This window comes from Etheostoma spectabile, chromosome 23, assembly GCF_008692095.1.
Source record: "Etheostoma spectabile isolate EspeVRDwgs_2016 chromosome 23, UIUC_Espe_1.0, whole genome shotgun sequence".
Lineage (NCBI taxonomy): Eukaryota > Metazoa > Chordata > Actinopteri > Perciformes > Percidae > Etheostoma > Etheostoma spectabile.
Genome location: NC_045755.1, coordinates 22812944 through 22837371, shown reverse-complemented (window position 1 = coordinate 22837371; position 24428 = coordinate 22812944). Strand labels below are relative to the sequence as shown.

Sequence of the window (24428 nt, the reverse complement as noted above, 5' to 3'; positions counted from 1 at the left end):
CTTAAAGATATTTCCACAATGTTGACCCAAATGTCAGTCTATTTCCCATCTAGTAGGCACGTGTCTGGACACAGGTGGACATTTTGGACAGAAACATTGGTGGATCTTGATTCCCACCACAGGATTTAGCCTGCATTGAACATTGGGGTACAGAGTTGGTAAGATGCCTTCACATCCCGCGCAATGTATTACCATTGTCAAACACATTTCCACACTGGTGACTTTCTTCCGTGTCCCCATAAACACCCATATATTTGGGCTGACAATAGGGAAACCTTTCTTTGATAACTATGACCTGGATGACTGAGAACCTACTATATCATGACATAGTTGACATTGTTTTTGTTTTGTTTTTGCTGTTTGTTGTGGTGGTGTAACTTGGGGGGGGGGGGGGGGTGATAAGATAAGTTGCTTGCAAGGGTTACACAGTCATCAGCACACATTTGCACACCGACTCTCAACAGTACATTCCCTTACCTACTTCACATTCGCTCTTTTGGTTGCTTGGCCATTCTTATCAAATATGGCTGCCAGAAAGGGATGGGGACGAAGATGGTGCATCTTGTTTAATTACTTACACAGTTAAGCAGTTACACTTATATTCCATGGTCTTCTTTTTATTTTATTAGCATTGTTATTTTACCAGGGCTGTGGGGAAAGGGTCTCTGATCTCTCAAAGTCCTTGCATAGGACTTCTGTTGTTCTCGGTAGGCCTGCCTATGAACAGTGAGTCCTGAGGCGTCGCTCAAGCACACGTCCAGCTGTTTTCATTTGCCGGAGTTCGTAGTGGTCCCCTACTGGAGCTGCTGGACGAAGATGGATGGATGGAAGCAACCCTGTTCATTTGCTCATTGTATTCTTGCAAGACAGACTTCTCTGTCGAAGACGTTGTAGCTTAGTGGTTAAAGCGCCTCTCTTGTAAACAGGAGATCCTGCGTCCAAATCCAGCATTGCCTGGTTCTTACTTAAGGAAGTGTATGTATATAATTTGTGATTCTTAACAGACTAACAAAGTTACTAGCTGCCTTATTTTCCAGAGCATGAAAGGGGCATGTGATGTGTTCTTATAACATTATATGTGGCTGAAAACAGTCTATACCAGTGGAGTGGAATGCTGGCTTTAATAGGTGCAGGTGGGCTGCACGTTGTTAGGTCGGCCATTTTGGGAATCATTGGTTTAGACTTCCACCGATGACACTCATCAAGTGTGCAGGTGATGACGGATGGCCTCGCGCCCTCTCACCCATCTCACCCCGGACACAACCTATTCCAGCTTCTCCCCTCTGGTAGGCGCTACAGAGCACTTTACGCCAAAACCAACAGAGTCAGGACAAATTTCTTACCACAAGCCATCACTCTGATGAAATATTTACACCGCTCTTCAATGGCTTCTGAATGAGAGTAAGTTTGTTGTTTTGTTTGTGAGTAGTACTCAAGTAGGTGCTGTGGCTTAGCTGGTTAAAGTGCCTGTCTAGTAAACAGAAGATCCAGGGTCCGAATCCCTGCAGCACCTTGTTGTTGCAGTCATTATCTCTGTTTGCATCCCATCATCATGTCTACCAATCCCATGCTACTCATTAAGTCCTGGTAGCAAATGAAAAAGGCATGTTACATTTACACAAAACACTACATCAACACAGACTTAAGATGATACATGAAAACACATGAAATTCAGAGCAATGCAAGTTTAAGATATTTCTTTCATCAGGTTTTGTGGTTCTGTTTATAGAAACTACATCCTGTTATATCGCGTGATCGTACATGAATTTACGAGATCCGGTGGGTCCATGTGACTTCAGTGGTCCGTCATGGCCTGCAACAAATCCGGACCTGGTGGGTGTTGACAGACTGCGGATCACGGAGCAGACACGAAGCGGAGTGGATCCGCAGTTGGTGGAAGTCAGGGGTAAGGCCTCCGGCACACTGCCTGTGTGGCGTGAGCATGGCATTTCTGTTGCGTGGCATTTTCTTGGTCTTTGCACACCAGAAACGTTTCTGACGTGGCGATGTTGCTGCTAGCCTTGTCTGTACACATGTGTGTTTCTCATTGACATGTAATTCAATAACTTGTTAATTGTTAATCTGGACTGGTTCGGAAATGAATCAGATCATCTAAAGGGGGTGGATTAACTACCCACATTACACCTGAAATACCCTCAAGTTTTGAATGATCCTTTGGAACTGAAGTGCTTGGTAATCCCCATTAGTCATTTAGATTTGCCCAAGGTACTTGTGAGATAGGCTCTATCTTTGTCTGATTGGTCTGAATGGAGTCTGTCAGGCATCAGGGGTTCTCCGCTGTAAAAACACAGTGTATTTTATAGCTGTGATGGCCGAGTGGTTAAGGCGTTGGACTTGAAATCCAATGGGGTCTCCCTGCGCAGGTTCAAACCCTGCTCACAGCGATTACTAACTACAGAATAATTAATAATTCAGTGACATTTAGGGGAGGAAGATATTTTGAGAAATTACAGTTTATTGGTGGTGCAGATCCCTACGATTTGGCTCCCTCTTCTTAGATCTATGAAGACACAGTGATTCTTCTTTTAGTTGCATATCGCGATATAGTCAACTAATATTAAATAATCAATGCATTAATTTTCCTTCCAGCAGCATTGAAGACGTTAAAATCAGGCAGTCAGTGCTCATTTAGCATCAAACACCTGAAACCCCACCTGACAGTGATGTCACAGGGTCCTGGTGTACACCTGGGCCATGTTCAGCCCGAACAAAACAAGGTTTAAAAAGATTAAAAAATGTGTTCAATCCATTTCCCTTTAGATATTTATTGCCCCTCAACAGGCCACAACTGGGCAAAATTATATAATGCTTGTTAATCACTATAGCAAAAGCAAATGTACACACTCTTTGTAGTGGAGATACTGCAAGTATTAACTGATTACCAGGCACTGCTGGGATTTGGACCCAGGATCACCTGTTGTTGACTTTCATGAATTTTTGACATATTATACTATGATTTGTTTTGAGTTTTTTGACACACTATACTATGACTTTTATGTTTTTTTTGACATATATTATACTATGAATTTTTACAAATTTTTTGTCATACTATACTATGACTTTTTATGACTTTTTATTAATATTTTGTCAAAATATACTATGAATTTTATGATTTTTTTGACATATTATACTATCATTTTTTTGAGTTTTTGACATACTATACTTTGACTTTTATGAATTTTTTGACATATTATACTATGAATTTATACATTTTTTGTCATACTATACTATGACTTTTATGAATTTTTTGACACATTATACTATGATTTTTTTTGAATATTTTGTTATGCTATACTATGACTTTTCTGATTTTTTGACATATTATACTATGAATTTTTATAAATTTTTTGACATACTATACTATGACTTTTATGAATTTTCAACATATAATACTATGACTTTTATGAATATTTCGACATACTCTACTATGACTTTTTATGACTTTTTGTGATTTTTGGACATACTATACCATGACTTTTTTTTTTAAAGGGGAATTAGCTCAAATGGTAGAGCGCTTGCTTAGCATGCGAGAGGTAGCCGAATCGATGCCCACATTCTCCAGAGGACTTTAGATCCTTCTTGTTTTACAACAAGAACTATGAATTTGGACTTGTTACGACATACTATACTATAACTTTTAGGAATATTTCGACATACTATACTATGACTTTTTATGAATTTTTTGACAACTATACTCTGAATTTTTATAAATATTTCGACATACTACAGTATGACTTTTTATGTTTTTTTGACATACTAAACAATTACTTTTATGAATATTTTGACATACTATGACTTTTTACGACTTTTTTAGAATTTTTTGACATAGTAGGACTTTTTATGACTTTTTATGAATTTTTGACATAGTATACTATGAGTTTTATGATTTTTTTGACATACTATACTATGACTTATGAATTTCTCGACATACTATACTATGAATTTTTCAATTTACTATACTATGACTTTTATACATTTTTCATCATACTATACTATGACTTTTATGAAGATTTTGACATACTAAACAATGACTTTTTATGTATTTCGACATACTATACTATGACTTTTACGAATTTTCGACATATTATACTATGACTTTTTATGATTTTTTTGACATACTTAACTATGACTTTTATGAATTTTATACATGTTATACCATGACTTTTTATGAATTTGTATGTTTTTTATACATACTATCCTATGATTTTTTGACATACTATACTATGACTTTTATGTTTTTTTTTGTCATACTAAACTATGACTTTTATGAATTTCAACATGTTATACTATGACTTTTTATGACTTTTTGTGACTTTTTGACATACTATACTATGACTTTTTATAAATATTTCTACAAACTATAGTATGACTTTTATGAATTTTCGACACGTTATCCTATGACTTTTTGAATATTTTGACGTACTATACTATGAGTTACTACGAGGCTTTGAAGACTAAAAGTAATTTGTAGATGAAAATATATTTCAAACAGAATCATTGTTTTTTTTGACACACACACACACGCACACGCACAAGTACACGCACACACACTTTATGAATAAACCTCAGATAGTTCAACCTGTTTTATTAGGAAGTGGTTTTACACTCTTTCAAAATAAAACATTCATGCAACAAAACTTAAATAAGGTGCTCGGGTTTTAAAACGGACGCAAACAGAAAAATAAAAACAAAACTGAGTTCTTCTGTTCTCCAACAAGAAATAAGGACGAATAAAAGCATCTGTCTCTGTCTTCGTGATTTTGGGTTGGTCCTCTGATCTGTCCCAGTCTTCCCCAGACGGATCTGTCCCCATCTTCACCTGGCAGACAGATTTATTATTTCAGTTTAATTATTAGGAATCAAAGTCTCCGTGTGTTGGTCCTTTGATCTGTCCCCGTATTCTCCCTCTGATCTGTCCCTGTCTCCTCCCTCTGATCTGTCCCTGTCTCCTCCCTCTGATCTGTCCCCGTCTTCTCCCTCTGATATGTCCCCATTTTCTCCCTCTGATCTGTCCCCATCTTCTCCCACAGATCTGTCCCCGTTTTCTCTCCCTTATATGTCCCCGTCTTTTCCCTCTGATATGTCCCCGTCTTTTCCCTCTGATATGTCCCCGTCTTCTCCCTCTGATATGTCCCCGTCTTTTCCCTCTAATATGTACCCGTCTTCTCCCACGGATCTGTCCCTGTCTTCTCCCTCTGATATGTCCCTGTCTTCTCCCTCTGATATGTCCCGTCTTTTCCCTCTGATCTGTCCCCGTCTTCTGCCACCGATCTGTCCTTGTCTTCTCCCTCTGATTTTCATTCTTAATCTTTGTGGGTTTTTCCCAAAATTTGTAAAGCTTTTTTTTTTTACAAGTCACTTTTCACATTTGCACAAGGAAACTCACATCTACAAAGATGAAGTGGACAGATGTGACTCCCTGATGGTCTAGTGGTTAGGATTCGGCGCTCTCACCGCCGCGGCCCGGGTTCAGTTCCCGGTCAGGGAATGGTCAGGACTTGACAGATACAGGTGTAAGAGTAAGTTCCTGGACTTTTTTGGTTCATTTAGATTTGTCAGATTCTTCCTCATTAGTTTAACGCTAGAACCCCAACACTTTTAAAGAGTACCATTTCCTTTAAATCAGACTCTGCTGAAACTGGTCCCGGATTGGAAACCGGGCAGAAAACATGTTTTTTTTTATTTTAATTTTTAACACTGAGTGATACAATTAAATGGTTCAGTCGAGTCATCAGTGAGCCGGACAACATTTGGCACTATGTCAGCAAGAAGAAACAACATAGATAGAGAAAGAGTACCGGTTTCATTGTCTTCACTCATGCACATACATGTTTTAATTACAATGTTTAGATAACTCTTTAGCCTCATTTGTTGTTTTTGTGGATTCCTGGATCCTGAGGTAGGTGATCCTACGTCACGGTAAAGCTCTCTTTGACAGCAGGAACATGCTCAATGCCTATGTAAAGGTTTTGTCTTTCTTGGACTATATATCATTTAATACCGTTTTCCTACAACAACGCATAGGTGTTGTTATATTTAGGCCACGTATCCACATACTCCAGCATTTCTGCAACACCTACACAAAGACATCTGGAAACGTTACTCACAAAGCTTAGGTCTGAAAAAGGGTTGAGTTGTAGTCTGTACAGACAGACGGGTAGTTTTGCTGACCTACCTATAGAAATGTTTAAAAAGAATATTCTCCCTTGTTACTGGTTGAACAATGCTGAAATGTTTTCTAAGTCATTCTTATTACTCTAACTTTAGCATTGACTTGACTGTTGAATTCAGTAAGTGCTACTTGTTGGGGCAGTTGAACATGACAATGCTACAGACTGTAACTGAAGATGGATGTCATTGTAATCACATTCAGATCATCTCAAATGGAGACACTGGTGAATATTGGGTTCATAAGTGCTTCTCCTTGGGGTTGTCTTGGTTGTGAGTTCATCATCAGACGTAGCTCTGAACAAATGCAGAAACAAGTAGGAAGTAACCAGAAAGGTTATTTTCCCAACCGGATTTGATAAAACATTAGATTTCTGTTACAAAATAGCTCTTGTACAAATAAGGGAGCATATCAATCAATCAAACTTCATCCACAACTATCCACAGACTATGATTTGCACTTTGTCCATGTCTGGTATTACTAACCAATTGAAATGTTTATGAACATTCATGCAAACAGGTATAGGGCTGTGCTTCAGGTTGTTGTGGCTGAGTGGTTAAGGCGATGGACTAGAAATCCATTGGGGTCTCCCCGCGTAGGTTCAAATCCTGCCGACAACGAGAGGCATTCTTTAAGAGCGGTAGAAAACCAACAACACATGACATTACACCAAATTGCAGATGTACCTTCATGAATAATATTGTGTTATCTCATAACTACTGGAAGCCACCAGCCTCCAGCAATGTATTTCTTAGCATTTATTTTCAGTCTGTGTTACAAGATTTGCAGTAAACGTTGTATTTTCCAGCAGAAAGGCAACAGATGTGTTACTATTTGACTATGAATAATATCATCAGTGCAAGCATTTTGCCCAGGTTGATTTCCATCCACCGCAGTTGCATTTACAGGTTTTGAAGCCATGTACAACACTAACATTACATGTTTTACCCAGGTTTCTTCTTTTATTCAGTGATACTTCATTTCCTTGCGGGAGTCTTCCCAAAAGGATTAATAAAGATAAGTCTAAATCTATCTCAGAAAAAAGTAAAAAAACTGAAAATCTTCAGGGGATGTAGCTCAGTGGTAGAGCGCATGCTTTCCATGTATGAGGACCCGGCATCTCCAGCAGGTATTATGGTGGAGTCTTTAAAAGAGCTGCAGAAGATATTACCTCCTGTGGTAATCTGACTGGTAGACAGCACAACAAGCACTTTAAACCTACGTGTTTCTATTTACAGTATTATTAACTGTAGTGTAATGTATTTATTGTTTTATGCTCCAGTTGTAGTTTCTATTTTTATGGATGAAATAAACTTGACAAACTATTAAGTTTACTCTTCAGCCGGCGGAGACATTTCACTTCAGATTGCAGCAACAGATGCTTTGTTAAACATCAGACTGGAATATATTCATATTATTCTACCAGTATTATTCTACCAGATTACCACAGGAGTAGTCAAGTCTTCTGAAGATGAAAGCATGGACAAGTTTTTCCAAATCCTGTTGACACATAAGTCCCTTAACCCTTGATATGTTCTTAAGGTGATAGTAGGCTGACTTTGTAATTGTCTTAATGTGGCTGTTAAAATTCAGGTCTGAGTCCATGACTACACCAAGATTTCTGGCTTTGTCTGTTGTTTTTAACATTGTTGTTTGAAGCTGAGTTCAGACATTTAATCGTTGCTCTTTTGTTCCAAAAACAACTACCTCAGTTTTTCCTTCATTTAATTTCAGAAAGTTCTGGCACATCCAGCCGTTAATTTGTTCAATGCACTTAGTCAGTTTATGTACTGGACTATAGTCCCCTGGCGATAAGGTTATATAAATTAGTGTGCCGTCTGCATAACTATGGTAATTTATTTTTGTTGTTTTCCATAATCTCGGCCAGTGGAAGCATGTTAAGAACCAGTATTAATGCAAAGAAAGGACTGGAATATTTATTGTAGAGAATAAGTAGGCTGACACTGAAGTATTGAGACAACAGTGACTGAAAATCTAATTCAATCTACATATCGGTCTTCTTAAAGATCTAAATAGATTTTCTCACCTCAGAGTCATCTGGAGCACGTAACGATTAGCTTCTGTCCCTCTGAACCCTGAGTGACAATCACCCTGCAGTGAATGAGATGCAGTTTCCCCCCTCAGTCTAACCAAGACTATACTTTCAGGGATCATTTCTAGAGTTTCTGACTTGAGGAATGTGTTTCTAAAGTGTTTGGTCTCGCTGACCACGATGATGAGTTTTGATATTCCTTTCTGAGCGTGAAGCTAACAGAGAGTAATGATTCACTTCATATGCTCTCTGTCATTGATGATCGTTCTTTGCTTCTTTATGGAGTATTGAGGAAGGGAATATGATCAGAGTGGTAGTATCAGATCTGTGGAAACCCAACATGAGTGAAGATAATAAAACATGCTAAACTTTCTAATTAACTGCAGTTATAGTTAGTCTTGAAGTATGTTTTGTCCATGGTGGACAAGGTTATTTGAAATGGTTTACACCTACTTTCCTGACTTTGTAATGTTTTATGTCCAGTGTGAACTGAGTTAAACCATAATTATTTTTATTTCTACTTTTGCTTTTCCTACTTTGACATGTCAAGAAGGTGCATTGTTTGAAAGCCCATCTCTACACATCCATGTTCCACTCCCACAGGTGTTTCCACTTGACTAATCAGACTGTGTGGCCTTTACAGGCTCAGCTTGATTGACATGTATTAAAGGGGTGGAACGGTACACTGAAGGAACGAGGAACTGTTGGAACGAGGTTTGAGTACATACAGCAAATACTTGAAGCCAGGTTACTCTACGAGTGGATATGGGGCATTGAAGGTGACGTGTAAATCCTGATTGATTCAGTGATTTTTTGGCCCTATTTGTATTTGGATCTAAAGGCTGGTTTACCACTGTAGGGAGGAGACGTTGGACAGTTTTTTTGTCTCGTTCCAGTGATTGGCATGTCTGGGTGATGGCGTTGGATATGCATTAGCTTGTTGGATGTATTTCCACTCACGTACCAACAACGCCGGCCCACAGTCCTCATTTTATCCACCACTTTCTCACCTGTACTACTGGAACTGACTGGGAAACCAAGTTTCCCCGTGGGTCGCCACCACTCGCCGTAGGAGAGGCTTCTCTTCTTAGTGCTGCTGGCTCTGACTCATATGAAGGGAAATATGGGCAAAAGATGAGAGCTTGCAGAACAAAAAAATCTGAAATTATATGTTTAAATTTGCACTTGTAAAAATAAAATTTGCACTTGCAAACATATTCACACACGTGTGATCTTAATAAAAACAAGGTATGTGGAAACCGATGTACTCACACAAAGGCTAAGATTGACCCTAGATGCTTTGTCATGACCCCATGAAAAGGTCAGGACAAAAGACCATGTGCAAAGGTTGACCACTTGCAAGTCAATGTACTTTCGGCATCAGTTGTGTGTTTTTTTTTGCAAATCTCTTTGAAGTCTTTTTATTTCCCTTCATTCCCCCCATTGATTATAAAACACATGCCCCGTATGAGGGTTGAACTCACAACCTTCAGATTATGAGAATGACACGCTGCCTACCGCGCCAACAAGGCTCTGAAACCAGCTGCATGGGTGGGAAAATTCCCAGTCGCCCCCAGGCGGGGGCCCCTGGCCTACTCTGGCTGGGTCACTCCCTCTCTGCCTCGCTCACTCATAGGGTTTTTGACCCATTCTTTGTCTGGCCCCTCACCTGAGACCACTTTGCCATGGGAGACCCTACCAGGAGCACACAGCTCAAGACAACACAGCCCTCAGGTTCATAGGAACACACAAACCTCTCCACCACCATAAGGTGATGGCTCCCGTAAAGGTAGCTGGACCACGGCGATAGCTGCAAACATGATTTTTGAGCCTCCCTGATCCAAGGAAAACATGCTGGGGGAAAAAGAACATAAGGACTCCAGGGAATGATTTGCCGGAAGGACCAAGGTTCCAACAGCTACATTTTATGTGAGCTTCCTGATTACTCACATGTTGACTATTCACTTTTTTAAAAAAGGTAGTGATTTTATCTTTGATTTTCTCATCACCTCTTTTTTTAAGTGATTTTAGACCTGGAACGAGCCATCTTTTATTTCCTGTGGAGGTCCAAGTGGGAACAAGTGCAAAAAAAAGAGAAGAAGAAGCCAAAAGAGGGAAAGAAGAGCCGGACCTGTTAGTGTTTTTAGGTAGCAGATTTACAGCTATACACTTTTGCCGCCATCAAAGATGCCATTTGGACCTCCAGAAACTTGCTGGTAAGAAAGCACATGCAGACCCCCTCGTGGCTGTAACCAGGATGGCTGCAATATCTAAGTAGTATGTGTTTCATGATTGTACCTTTGTTTTTGAATGGTACATGACCATATTTTAAAGAGTGGTTTTATATCTGTGCTGTGAATTTTGACAAACTGTTTTGATCCCTTGAGGTATTTCAGTGAAGTCTTTGGTCTTGGACAGTTACCTGTCAATCTAAAACTGTATATCCTATTGTCTCTGGAACAATAGTTGCCAGTTGGAGGAGTAATGGCTCTTTACAGTGAATATGCAAAAGAAGATGTTCACAAGTTCAGCCCAGGTAAATGCTCAGCCCATATTCACACAGACCTAAACCTCCTCACTTAATGCTGGTTACAATATTCTAATAATCAATGCCAGAGAAAAATGACAAAGTGTGATAACTATTTTTAATTTTTTAAGAATTGGCAGTTTTTAATAAAGTTTTGGCTTTTTCCTTGCAAAGGTTTTTTTTCTCCCAATAACCTTAACAAGCATACCATTAGTAATAATGCGGGTTTTTGTCACAATGTGGAGAGCCTATATGTGCAGGTCGTGTGGCCGAGTGGTCTAAGGCGCTGGATTTAGGTTCCAGTCTCTCTGGAGGCGCGGGTTCAAATCCCACCACAGCAATGTAAATATTACATCGCTGGAAGCTAACCAATGTGATGTCTTACAACTGTGTCATTTGAGCTGAACTTGATGAAGTAACTAGAATCATCCTTCAATCACCTTCAGCTCAGTGGTAGAGCGCATGCTTCGCATGTATGAGGCCCCGGGTTCAATCACCCGGCATTTCCAACAAGTGTTATCCTGACTGTAAAAGAGCTCTTATTCTGAAAATCGAAATAATGCAGCAGGAATTAATAGACAATACAAAAATCTGTCTCAATGCCCAGATGTGTTGCAAAATTTGCAGTCAACATTGTATTGCCAGTGATGGTGGTATAGTGGTCAGCATAGCTACCTTCCAAGCAAATGACCGGTGTTGGATTCCCAGCCATCGGAGTAGCTTTCTTGGAGTGATGTTACTTTTTAACTTTGATTTATACAATAGCAGTGGTTTGATTTCCAGCCACCACCAGGTTTTAAAGCCATACACAACATTAACATTACATATTCCGCCCAGGTTTCTTCTCTTATTCAGCGATCTCACAAAAAAGTAAAAAAAATCAGAAAATCTTCAGGGGCTGTAGCTCAGTGATAGAGCACATTTTGAGTGTCAATGCCCAGATGTGTTACACGATTTTCAGTGAATATTGTTCTGTCCAGTGATGGTGGTATAGTGGTGAGCATAGCTGCCTTCCAAGCAGTTGACCTGGGTTTTATTCCCAGCCATCGCAGTAGTTTTCATTGTGTGGTTACTTGCTTTATTTGTCAAGATTAGCCAGAAAGGGTACTCACCCAACCTAATTTGATAAAATATTAGATCTCCGTTATGGTACAAATAAGGGAGCATATCAATCAATCAAGATGTCTCCACGAGGATCCACAGACACAGGAAGTGCACTACAATTTGTAATTTGCCCGTGTCTGGTAACTACTACTAACCAATTAAAAGTTTATGAACATTTGTGCAAACAGGTATAGCTCTGCTTTTCAGGTTGTCGTGGCCGAGTGGTTAAGGCGATGGACTTGAAATCCATTGGGGTCTCCCCGCACAGGTTCAAATCCTGCTGGTAACGAGAGACATTCTTTAAGAGTGGTAGCAAACCAATGACACATAACAGTTTACCAAATTGCAGATGTGCCTTTATGAACAAAATTGTGTTATCTCATAGTTACTGGAAGACACCAGTCTCCACCAATGTATTTCTTTTCAGTCTGTGTTACAATATTTGCAGTGATTGTCTAGCAGAAAGGCAACAGGTGTGTTACTTGTTACTTTTTTAGAGTCTTTAAAAGAGCTGCAGAAGATATTACCTCCTGTGGTAATCTGACTGGTAGGGTTATAGAACGTAGTGGTAGACTAAGACCTCCTGTGATACAAACTAAGCGGTATGCTCTGTCTTTTATACCTCAGACTATCAGACAGGACCACAAGCACTTTAGATGTACATGTTTTACAGTTTCTTTTTTTACTGTATTTATGTACTTGTACTGTAGTATATATATTGTATTACACTCCAGTTTTTTTGGTTGTTACAGCGGGTATGAGCACTGTAGTTTCCATTTTTGTGGATGAAATGAACTTGACACACCGTTAAGTTTACAGCAGCTGGAGACATTTCACTTCAGACACTTGCATCAACAGACTGGAAATGGCCTTACTGCTGATACAAAGCATAGGAAATAGCAGAGGATGGTTTCAATCCACCGACCCCTGGGTTATGGGACCAGCACACTTCCACTGCCCCACTCTGCTCTGCTGTTCAAGTTCAGGGGCTGGAAAATTTATAATTCACATTTTGAGAGAATGTTTGGGATCCTGTGGCTTTAGAGCACCTTCAAAGCTGGTCAGGTGGTAAAAGGACATATTTCTCACTTCAAACCATAAGTCTGATTCCACTGGGGATTGAACCCAGGACCTTCTGCGTGTAAAGCAGATGTGATCGCTACTACACTATGGAACCTCTGACGTCCCATCATCTTTACCATAATCATAACAATACAGTAAAAATAATGGCTGGAGGTGAGGTTCTGAAAAGACATGGGCTTATATTTGCATTCAATTCTTTCTAAAGACTTTTCAAATGACAATTGCCAGGTGGTACCAAATACATAGTTCTTACTTTAAAGCATAAGTCTGGTTCCACTGGGGATTGAACCCAGGACCTTCTGCGTGTAAAGCAGACGTGATATCTACTACGCTATGGAACCTCTGTAATACTGTCATCTTTAACATAATCAGAACCAAACTGTAAATGAAATGGATGGAGGTCAGGTTCTAAGAAGTGAAACCAATGCAAAAGCACTGAAGAAGTCTTTCAAATAGACAATATGTCTTTGGAGCAGGTTTTTTTTGATTGTCGAGTGTCGTTCACTCCCTTTTTTAAGACTTTTCAAGGGACGCCTGCAAGACGGTAACAGGACTTAGTTCTTACTTTAAACCTTAAATTTGGTTGCACTGGGGATAGAACCCAGGACCTTCTGAGTGTAAAGCAGATGTGATAACTACTACACTATGGCACTTTTGTGATATATATCTTTACATAATCTGAATATAAATGTGACCTTAACCATAGACTGTAGAATTAGCTGTATTGTAGCTCCGGTTCAGAAAACAATGCAATGGTGAACGAAGTGAAGTGAGGTTTCTTTTCAGCACTGTAGCCTGGCTGACGGATGGTCACAGCTCTACTGAGTCAAGTATTCCCAGAGCTCTTAGTAGAAACGACTTTATGAGATTTTTCAAAAAATTCTCCTGCTGTGCCTTGTAATGCCCACAGTGCCCTGCTATGCCATGAACTTCTACAAAGAACTGCTACAAACTACTATTTTTTCTACTTTTTGTTATTTCCACTCTTCATTCTAACCCCAACCGGCCCGTCAGACACCGCCTACCAAGAGTCTGGGTCTGTCCGAGGTTTCTGCCTAAAAGGAAGTTTTTCCTCTCCACTGTGGCCCTGTTGCTTGCTCTGGAGGAAACTACTAGAACTGTTGGGTCCTTGTAAATTCTGGAGTGTGGTCTAGACCGGCTCTATCTGTAAGTGTCTCGAGATAACTCTTGTTATGAATTGATACTATAAATAAAATTGAATTGAAAATGCATGTGTAAAACACAATCTATGATCAATACAATATACTGTCTATTGTATAAGGGCATACCTGACACATCTAAAATACAGTTTTTTACAATTGCTATGACAGATTTTCAATACATTTAATAAGTTTTCTAAACTCTTAACACACCAAAACACCCAAAACTACACAATTGGCAAAACAGTTAATTTCATGCTCAAAATCACACATTGTAAACTAAACTCCAAAACTAATTTTCAAAATACAATAATACACTAACACTACACACTATGTCTAACAAAACACTGCAAACATGTTTCAAAATCAAATAATTATTCCAAACACTAACACATGTTCTCTTCCAACAGGAACATTTAGTCAATCATAACACAATGACAAAAAAAAAACACTATCATCAGCTGAAATTCCAGAAACTGCATTATTTCAGATGTGTCAGGTATGCCTTTATACAATAGACAGTATATTGTATTGATCAGAGATTGTGTTTTGCACATGCATTTTGTATCTTTTGTTGAAGAAATTCAATACAACAAATGAATGACCATCTCAGGATAGCTTTATAGAATATCCTACCGGTTGGTTTTTCTGGAAATACAGACAATAGATGCCAGTGTGTCCCGGCTGATATTTGGCTGTACTCGTTCACCAGCCTCTCTGTATGATAGCCCGTGGTTTATGACATGGTCGATGATAGCAGGTCTTATCTGATCAGTTACCCTAGCTCTGGTCCTTCTTTGAGCGCCACCACGCATTCTAACTCCTCTTCCTCTACCTTGCCCCACTCATCTCCCTTGTCCTGGTACGCGTCTTCCTCGCTCCCATGCAGGCATTTCTTTCCTTCTTTCTTTGTGTTGCTTTAAATTGTTCCTTTTCCAGCCAGGACCAGCCCAAAGAGTCCTCTTTTAGAACATATGATCATATGATTGAAAGAACCTCAACACCGGAGTGTGCTTCCTAGATGGGAATCAGCTGTGATTTCAACAATTGCAAAACTTCAATAAGCTGTTTCTCATTAGCAATGGAATAAAAATACAGGGAATATATTTGTTTTTCAATTCACAATATGAATAGTTGTTCACGTTGCCTTTAGCCTGTAAGGTAAGGTTTAGAACATGGTGTTATCTGTTCTGACATACATTGTTAAAGCATTGGTAAATATGGCAGTAAAAGTCTATTGTTTTGGTCTTGTTTGAGCTTGTGTGTAAAAGGAGTTTAAGCATTTTAAATTTGTGTTAATTGTATGCATTATGTGTTAAAGCAACAAGAAATGTGTTAATAGTATAGCTTACACATGCAGATGTAGTGCTAACTGTGGCAAGAGTTTTGGAAAATTGTTAAAAGTATTGAAAAATCTGTCATATAAATTGTAAAAAACTGTAATGTTCAACCTTTCTCTCACTGATTATAATGTTGCACTTTGGATCTATGTGTGTGTGTAGGTGTGTGTGTGTGTGTGTGTGTAGGTGTGTCCTGGAGGTGGTGATCAGGTGTCTTGATAAGGGACATTAAAGGTCAAAGTCTTTCTCTGGTCCTTCACTCCGTCCTGTGTTGTGACGCAGATGTTTCCTCCAGGTTAAACTGTTGGTAAGTAAAACTTTTCAGCTGATTTCAGATCTGTTAGTTTCATCAAACTGTAAAATGGGTTAAAATGAGTTAGGGTTAGGGTGTTAGGGTTAGGGGGGTTAGGGTTAGGGGTGGGTTAGAGTTTACCCTTACAGTTTAGTTTTTGTGTTTAGGATCCCCAGCTTTCCAAAACATTACATTAAATATTTGAGAAATCAAATGTAGCTCTACTGACAGAGTGAGACAGGACTGAAGGTGATCTGGTAGCGTGAGGACAGTTAATGACTCATTTAATATTACTGACACTCACTTATTATTCATATTTGAAACACAACTCATGAAACAATCTGAAGTCTCTGATGTTTAAGCTGTACTTCAGTAAAAGTACCAATACTCGCTATAAAAGTACTGCGTTAGTAGAAGTTCTGCTGTGAAGATGTTACAGGTTGGCATTAACATTGTAAAGGCTACTGTAATGGCCAATTTGGCTATATATGTTTGGTATGTGTGTAGTGGGCATGTGTGCGGTAGGTCTGCGTGAATGGTTGTCTGTTATGTCACCTGCGCACCTGTTTGTTGGTGTTAATTGGAGTTGATAAAGGGAATCACAGGTGAGTTGGATGGGAAATCTGGATCCGGGAAGCCACACAGTTTTTCAACCTCAGCTGTGTGAGAGTAATGTTTTTAGATCTTGTCGTTCTTGGCTTTTAATCAATCAAGTCGGTCTTTTTGTATGTGCTTTTATCTTAAAATGTTTACAATAAAGGATTAAATGTACGACGACGGCGGACCTCATTATTTGCAGCAGCAAGAGTTGGAAAGGGCTTCAGATTTCACCCAGTGGCATTATTTGTGGACAGATTGCCACTACATAATGTTGAAAAACTAGCTTCAAAAGACTGAACTATTGGATATGCAGAGGAAGGACAGAGCCGCACTTCACTCACTCCGCGTCAGCTGATTCCACTCACTGGGACTGAGAGACAGCACTGCGCGAAGCACCGCAGAAGAATCACGGTAGGACAAATCAAGAATTGTTACAAGCTGTGTGGAAGAGATTGGCCTTCTCATACAAGGGATACAGGTACATCCTGCTACAATTCTTAATAAAGCTTTGAGCAGTTCTGCTAAATCGATATCAAAATGAGTGACTTGTCTGCAGCTGTCAATCAAAGTGAAACGGAAAATGAACGTGGTAAAAGATCGGTCAAACTAACGGCCAAAGCACTGGAATTACAAATAATATCCAATCAAAAGGAAAGGAATTCCGGAATAAAGAAACTATACAAACTAACAAAGGAAGTTAAGCAATTGATGCTTTCAAAGGGAAATGTGTCTGAGGTGCAAACAAAGTATGAAATGTGTTTGAAACTTTGTGTGGAAACTGAACAGTTGCATGACTTATTGAAACAATGGCTACCTGAGGATGAAATGTCAAAACAAAATGAATGGTTTGAAACCCAAATGCACAGAAATAAAGCAATAATACAAAACATGGAAACGTGGTTGCTTGACAAAGGGAGTAATGATGATGATGACAATGCTGTACTAAACACAACTGTTCTCAAACTTGCACCAGCCACAACTGTGGTCACTGATGATATTGGTCCAGGGGACAGTGTTTCTAATGTTGGTTTCAAAAAAAGCTCATCAACTGGCCAGTACAGTCATAGGTCTTCAAGGTCTTTAACTTCCTCTGCCTGCCTAAAAGCAGAGGTGGAAAGGGCTGCTCTCATGGCTAAGGCAGCTGCCCTTAAAGAAAAACATGAACTGGACGCTCAGGAGGAGCACATCCGACAGAAAAGGGAATTGCTGGAATTGCAATGTCAAATTGCAGTTCAAACTGCAAAGGTTAATGTCTACAGAGGTTCTGATGTGCAGAGCTCCAGAGCTCACTCAGATGGAATGAATTCGTATCTGCAAAGTTTTAAACGTAAATGCTCTCTCAGACCCTCTGCTATGGAATTTGTTCCACAATGTTCAAATCATCAGTTCAATCATTCACCAGTAGGAGGCGGCAATGCGGCAGTGCTAATGGAGGCACAGCCACAAGACTTAAATCATCAGTTCACTCATTCACCAATAGGAGGTGACGAAACTGCCATATCAATGGGAGCGCAGCATAAGGAAACACTTTCACAAAATATTGGATCAAGAGCTCATGTTCTGAATTCTCAACCAAGCATGCCTCAACGGTTTCAGGAAACATTTCATGCAGTACCTAACACAAAGGAATCCATTAAAATGTTGACCTGATGCCAACTAATGTGGACCAAGGCAATCTTCTTTCCATCATGCAACGACAGAATGAAATAACAGCTCTACTAGTGCAACAACATTCTTCGTCATCACTACCTCCACGAAATATACCAACATTTGATGGAGATCCTCTTGAGTACAGCGCATTTATTAGAGCATTTGAGCATGGTGTGGAAAGAAAGGCTGCAAGCAACATAGACTGTTTATACTTTTTGGAGCAATATACCAAAGGACAACCAAGGGAGGTGGTTAAGAGCTGTCAACATATGCCACCAGACAGAGGATACCAAAGAGCAAGGACCCTCTTACAAGAACACTTTGGAAATAAACAAAAAATAGCCACTGCATACATGGAGAAAGCTCTTGGATGGCCATCAGTAAAATCAGAAGACATTGAAGCTTTGCAAGCTTTTGCTTTGTTTTTACGTGTTTGCTGCAATGCTATGGAGGACATCAGCTACATGTCAGAGATGAACATGCCATCCAACATACGTGCTCTTGTCTCGAAGCTACCATATAAATGGAGGGAAAAATGGAGAAACACGGCTTATGAGCTTCAGGAGAAGCACCGTTGCCAAGTAGGTTTCAGTGATATTGTCAACTTAATTGAAAGGCAAGTGGCTATTGCTTCCAATCCACTCTTTGGAAACATTCAGGACACATTTACCTCAACACTTAAGCATAAAGAAGGAAACAAAGTCTCACAAGTACGCTATACAGGAAAAGGAAGCAGTTTTGCTACTTCCATCACAGCTGTCAATTCTCAACCTGAAACTCAAATGCAAAATGAGAAACACTTACCTGATGAACCAATAAGAGTGTTGTGTCTGCTGTGTGAAGAGGATCACAAATTGGAGTTGTGTCCCAAAATTTACTGCACAGTGAAAAGATTAACTTCCTGAAGGAGAAAGGTGTTTGTTTTGGGTGTTTATCTGTGGGACACATTAGCAGGGATTGTCATAGGCGTCATTCATGCAATTTGTGTAATCTGAAACATCCTACCATCCTTCACATCCATTCAAAGGAGAAGAAAATAACCTCCGAGGACACACAGCAGGAAGCATCAGGAAACAGACATGCAGTTTCTCCCAAGACATGTGGCCATATAGGGGCCGGAGCACAGGACAGTGTCTTGGCAATTGTGCCTGTACAGATTAAGGCAAAGAACGGCAGCAAATTGCTAACCACATATGCATTCTTGGATCCTGGCAGCACAGCTACTTTCTGCTCTGAGCGACTCATGAGGGAGCTAAAGGTCAGAGGAAGGAGTGCTAAAATTCTGTTGAGGACTTTGAATCAAGAAAAGCTTGTTGACAGTCATGTTATCTCAGGACTGGAGATAGCAGCCCTTACTGGTACCACCTACTTTGAGCTGCCTGAAGTGTACACCCAGTCTAAGATGCCTGTGTCGCGTGACAACATTCCACTACAGGAAGACTTAAGTGCTTGGCCACACTTAAGCTCAGTGGAAATTCCTGTAATTGATGCTGAGGTGGAGCTTTTAATTGGGACCAATGTTCCAAAAGTGATGGAACCATGGCAAGTGATACACAGCAATGGTGAAGGACCTTATGCCGTCAGAACCTTACTCGGCTGGGTTGTCAATGGACCTGTGAAAGGAGGCAATGAGACTGAGAGCAACTGTCCCACTATTACAGCCAACAGAAAAGACATTGCTCACATAGAGGAATTACGGGAAAAACAATATAACCACAACTTCAATGAGAAGTCAGCGGATTACAAGCCAGAAATGTCCAGAGAAGTTCTCAACTTTATAACAATCATGAACAGTTCAGCTGAACTTAAAAGTAGAAAAAAGAAGAAAAGGAAAAAAGGAAGTAAAAGGGAGAACAAGAAGACCAAAGAAAAGGCCCACAGGAAGCTTCTGGAGGAGCAGAAGGTGGAGGAGCTAAGGCGGGAGCAAAGGCTCAAACTGGCGGAGGAGTTCAAGGAGCAAAGCTGGGCAGCCATGTCTAAGCTTGAGAAGGAGCTGCAGCAGATGGAGGCTCAGTACGGAGAAGAGCTGGAGATTGATCCACAGGAGAAGAACAGAGATGAGGGAGGAGATGCAGAGCAGCTCAATGGACATGAGTTGACAATTGATGATGATTATTATGATGGTCTGTACTGCCCAGCCTGTGACAAATCTTTCCAATCAGATAAAGCTATGAAAAATCAAAGGCACCGGGAGATGGTGGCATTTCTACGGCAACAGCTGGAGGAGGCTGATTAAGGCTTTTGTGAAGCAGAACTCTCTACCTGGGATTGACCTACTCCATGAACACTTACTGGACATGAACATTATTGACTGAAAATGCACACTTGCACTATAGACATCATTGATTAATTTTGTCATTGGCTCATTACTAATGTGGGAAATTGTTATGTTATGTTATTACACAGTAACAATTAGGGGCCGGTGTGTAATGGCCAATTTGGCTATATATGTTTGGTATGTGTGTAGTGGGTGTGTGTGCGGTAGGTCTGCGTGAATGGTTGTCTGTTATGTCACCTGCACACCTGTTTGTTGGTGTTAATTGGAGTTGATTAAGGGAATCACAGGTGAGGTGGATGGGAAATCTAGATCCGGGAAGCCACACAGTTTTTCAACCTCAGCTGTGTGAGAGTAATGTTTTTAGATCTCGTCGTTCTTGGCTTTTAATCAATCAAGTCGGTCTTTTTGTATGTGCTTTTATCTTAAAATGTCTACAATAAAGGATTAAATGTACGACGACGGCGGACCTCATTATTTGCAGCAGCAAGAGTTGGAAAGGGCTTCAGATTTCACCCAGTGGCATTATTTGTGGACAGATTGCCACTACAGCTACCATACACAATACATAGGAATCATATAAATGTTAGTAAATAATAACAATGAACCCCATATTAAGTCCATTATATTAATGCAGTGTAACTGTAGCATGTAAATAATGCACCTAAAATACAATCGTGAGCGAGGACGTTCAACAATCGCCATTTTGAATCAACAGCCAGGTGTAACCTAGGTAACAAGTCAATCAACAGCCAGTTGTAACCTAGGTAACAGGTGAAGAACACAAACAACAAAACCACTAGCTAGCTAACTCACAACAGGTGAAGAACAACTAAATCGCTAGCTAACTTTAAATTTGTAACTTTAGACCAATTACATGAACTGACAACATACTGTAAGTTATACGACTTACAGTTCCCAAAGACGCACACACACAATCTCAGCTGATTATCCTCCGGATAGCTAGTCTCTTTTTCTTTTCTTTCACTTTTTTCTCTGTGTGGCGTGTACTCCCGCTTGCGGTGTGAGGCGCGTGTCCGCGCTATTCTCTGACATGGACTCACAATCACTCCTGATAGACGACCTTTAGTACACAACTAAAGTAACGAGCCAATTTTGTAAAATGTAAGGAGTAAAAGTAAAAAGTATCCAAAAACATAAATAGTAAAGTAAAAATATCTGAAAAATCTACTTGTTCCCATCTCTGTTGAACTTTGAACTAATATGCCCAAAAAATAATCTTAAGAATCAAACAAGTTAACTGAAGGAGTTTTTAGAAGTTGAAGAGATCCCATGAGTTCAACATTGTGCAGTCTTATCTTTCTTTTATAAGATTACATAAAACTTTATTGATCCGCAGAGAACAAAGGTCATCCATTGCTGTAGCACAAATACTTAAAAAGGAAGTAAATAAATGCAGAAAAGAGTCCAAAATAAACCCATTACCAGAATATTTTACCATCTACAATAATACACCAATAAATACATCTTATCATGTTAACATAATAATGCTTACTTACATAGTTTGTATTCATATAGTTATATTATAGAAAGATAATATGGTATATAATGTAATAAAACAGCACAACATGATCGTATATGGCACATTGGTATTTTACCCTTTCACAGGCTGACAGTAACAGAGGTGATGTCTCCCAGCAGGTGTGGACTCTGCTATGAGTCAGTGTGAGGACAGAGAGGAGGGACCCCCTCCCTCTAAAACCACTCTGTGTGGGGACCATGACAGCCAGACCAAAGCTCAGAGGTGAGATGATGATGGACTCTTCTCCATGTTAGAGCTCAGCACTCACACCACTCCATCAGGATTCACTCTCAATATCTAGTTAATAAGAACTTCTTACTGGAATACGCAACAAAGAGCCAACCACTGGTTATCTACTGAGATGAGACGCCATCTTTCATCAGATTACATTTTGGTGAATAGTAACTCATCCAAGGTCTTTGTTTGTATCAGGATGCAGCAGCAGAAACCTAGACTTGGACCCAGCTGTGTGTCCATGAAGAGTGACTGGTCTATGAAGCGTCCTATTGACATTAAAGATGGACAAACTGCTGGTGGAAGGTAATAATTTAAAAGTGAACTTTGTTATTACCTGACTCTCTCAGAGCTTCATAGTCGGGGTTTGGCGATACCACATAATGTGGTTTTGATCTGATGCCCAGTGATGCCAGGACCAGGACCACCAGCCAGCTCTGAACTGCCAAACACCTTTCTTACCACGGCTGAAAGTCTGTTTTGAGGAACATGAGTTGATTCATTGCAAAAAGAAAAGTATACAATCATAATTAATCTTTGTGCTTTGAAAGGATATCAAGTCCAAGTGAAATCACAAGTCATTGTTGTTAAGGTTTTGATTTTGTGAACTTGAGTCTAAAGTCATCAGACTCATGTTGAGTCAAGGTGACGTGAGCTTCTGCTTCAGAGTGCAGCACTAAGAGAAGTTACATGTTCACAACATGATCTACTCTGAGACAGATCCATTTATAATATTCATCCTGACGCTCAACTCTCAAAATAACACTTATATATCATTATTGTTTGAATATTAGAAAAGAGCTAATTGATAAATGTAATTGGTTAAAAGTATATCTTCATCTTAAACTAATTTTCATTAGTCTGCAGCAAAGACCTGAACCAGGACCTGGTCCCAGCTGTGTGTCCATTAAGAGTGACTGGTCTATGGATTGTCCTATGAAGTTTAAAGATGGACAAACGGTTGATGAAAGGTAAGAATTAAAAACTTTGTTATTATGCGACTCTCTCAGAGCTTCATGGTCTAGGTTTGGCATTCTGTGATTTTAATCTGATACGCAGTGATAACAAGACCAGAACCACCAGGGCCCAAGACAGTTGTCATTGGTTTAAAGAAATGCCAATAAACTAGATCAGAACCTTTTTTAGAAGTAATTGTAACAGTAGCAATAATAACACTACAAAAGAAACCAAAACAACACTAAGTCATACAGTCCTGGGGTGTCATTTATAAAACTGTGTGTGACTAAAAGTGTACGTACACCCAAACAATTTGTGATTGTTAACACCTTGTCAAAAGCACAGGATGAACTCCACCCGCCACCCAGAGATACAGTTTGAAGACGAAAGTGTAAAAGACAAACACATCTTCATGCAGGTGTTGTCACCAACGGTATTGGAGTTCAGACCGATAACGAGGACATTAAGTGGAACGATTGTGCGAGAGCTTAACGGCTGTAATTCCCACTTTGACATTTGATTATATGTGCCCAGTTTTAAAGACAGACAGTTATTTCCACTGTGTTCTGCCATTATCTAATGCTAGGGTATGTGACGCTATCCTGTATTCCATGGCGTCGGGCCATCTCCTCCTCCTGTGCTCCGTAGCGGACAATGTGACGGTGAGACAGCGGCGATTAGACATTAACAACTAATTTTGATTGAGTTGTATTTTACAAGGTGTTTATAGAACAATTATCACCCGGTACAAGCGCAAATAACACTGCAGGATTTATCTTCATGATAACGTGGAAGATATGGAGAGAAAACATGTGTGAGGCATCAATACTTTAAAATATTACTAGTAATCATAATTCCCACATTTACTTTCTGCAGTCTGACATCAGTCCACATCCTCACCATCTGTCCCCATCATCTCCAATACGTGCATATGCACGGGTCTCCGTCAAGTTTATTTTTTATAACTCAACCTTTGCGTGGGAAGTAGTGTCCGCACAATTTTAGCTCTGTTTGGTTCGGACGCAACGTTTAAAAATGACACCCCTGCACACTGGACTTGAACCTTCCACTGTCCTCCTTCTCATCACCACTATGACTTAACTAATAACAATAGTAATAATAATACACTTAAATAGGTTTTATACTGTATTCACATACACAAATTAAAGACTAGTAAAGTTGTTAGAGACTAGAATTATTGGCATATAGTAATGAGTTTAGGACGTCATTGTTATAATAGCATAATAAATGCATATTCTTCCTGAAACCGGAAATTGAAATATGACCGACTGTTCAGGAAATCTCCCATACCTCTGATGGCCAGTCCGCCCTTAGTGTCCTTCTCGAATCATGGGGGGACTACAGACTGGAGCAGTGAGAGGTTGAAAGTGTTGATGAAGACATCTTCCAGTTGATCTGC

General features: G+C 39.7%; 1 protein-coding gene and 7 non-coding genes across 8 annotated transcripts in view; 6 read left to right on the top strand and 2 right to left on the bottom strand.

The window, feature by feature from the left end:
* Positions 1-24428, top strand: part of LOC116672880 (NACHT, LRR and PYD domains-containing protein 12) — a 769761-nt gene that overhangs the window by 717077 nt on the left and 28256 nt on the right. The gene's annotated exons all lie outside the window — the stretch shown is intronic.
* trnas-uga (transfer RNA serine (anticodon UGA)) lies at positions 2324-2405 on the top strand. The gene has a single exon. It is a non-coding gene; the product is annotated as a tRNA-Ser (tRNA).
* On the top strand, positions 5438-5509 carry trnae-cuc (transfer RNA glutamic acid (anticodon CUC)). Its single transcript has one exon. It is a non-coding gene; the product is annotated as a tRNA-Glu (tRNA).
* Positions 8343-8558, top strand: LOC116673499 (small nucleolar RNA U3). Its single transcript, XR_004327851.1, has one exon. It is a non-coding gene; the product is annotated as a small nucleolar RNA U3 (small nucleolar RNA).
* On the top strand, positions 11030-11111 carry trnal-uag (transfer RNA leucine (anticodon UAG)). Its single transcript has one exon. It is a non-coding gene; the product is annotated as a tRNA-Leu (tRNA).
* trnas-uga (transfer RNA serine (anticodon UGA)) lies at positions 12082-12163 on the top strand. The gene has a single exon. It is a non-coding gene; the product is annotated as a tRNA-Ser (tRNA).
* trnav-uac (transfer RNA valine (anticodon UAC)) lies at positions 12979-13051 on the bottom strand. Its single transcript has one exon. It is a non-coding gene; the product is annotated as a tRNA-Val (tRNA).
* Positions 13226-13298, bottom strand: trnav-uac (transfer RNA valine (anticodon UAC)). Its single transcript has one exon. It is a non-coding gene; the product is annotated as a tRNA-Val (tRNA).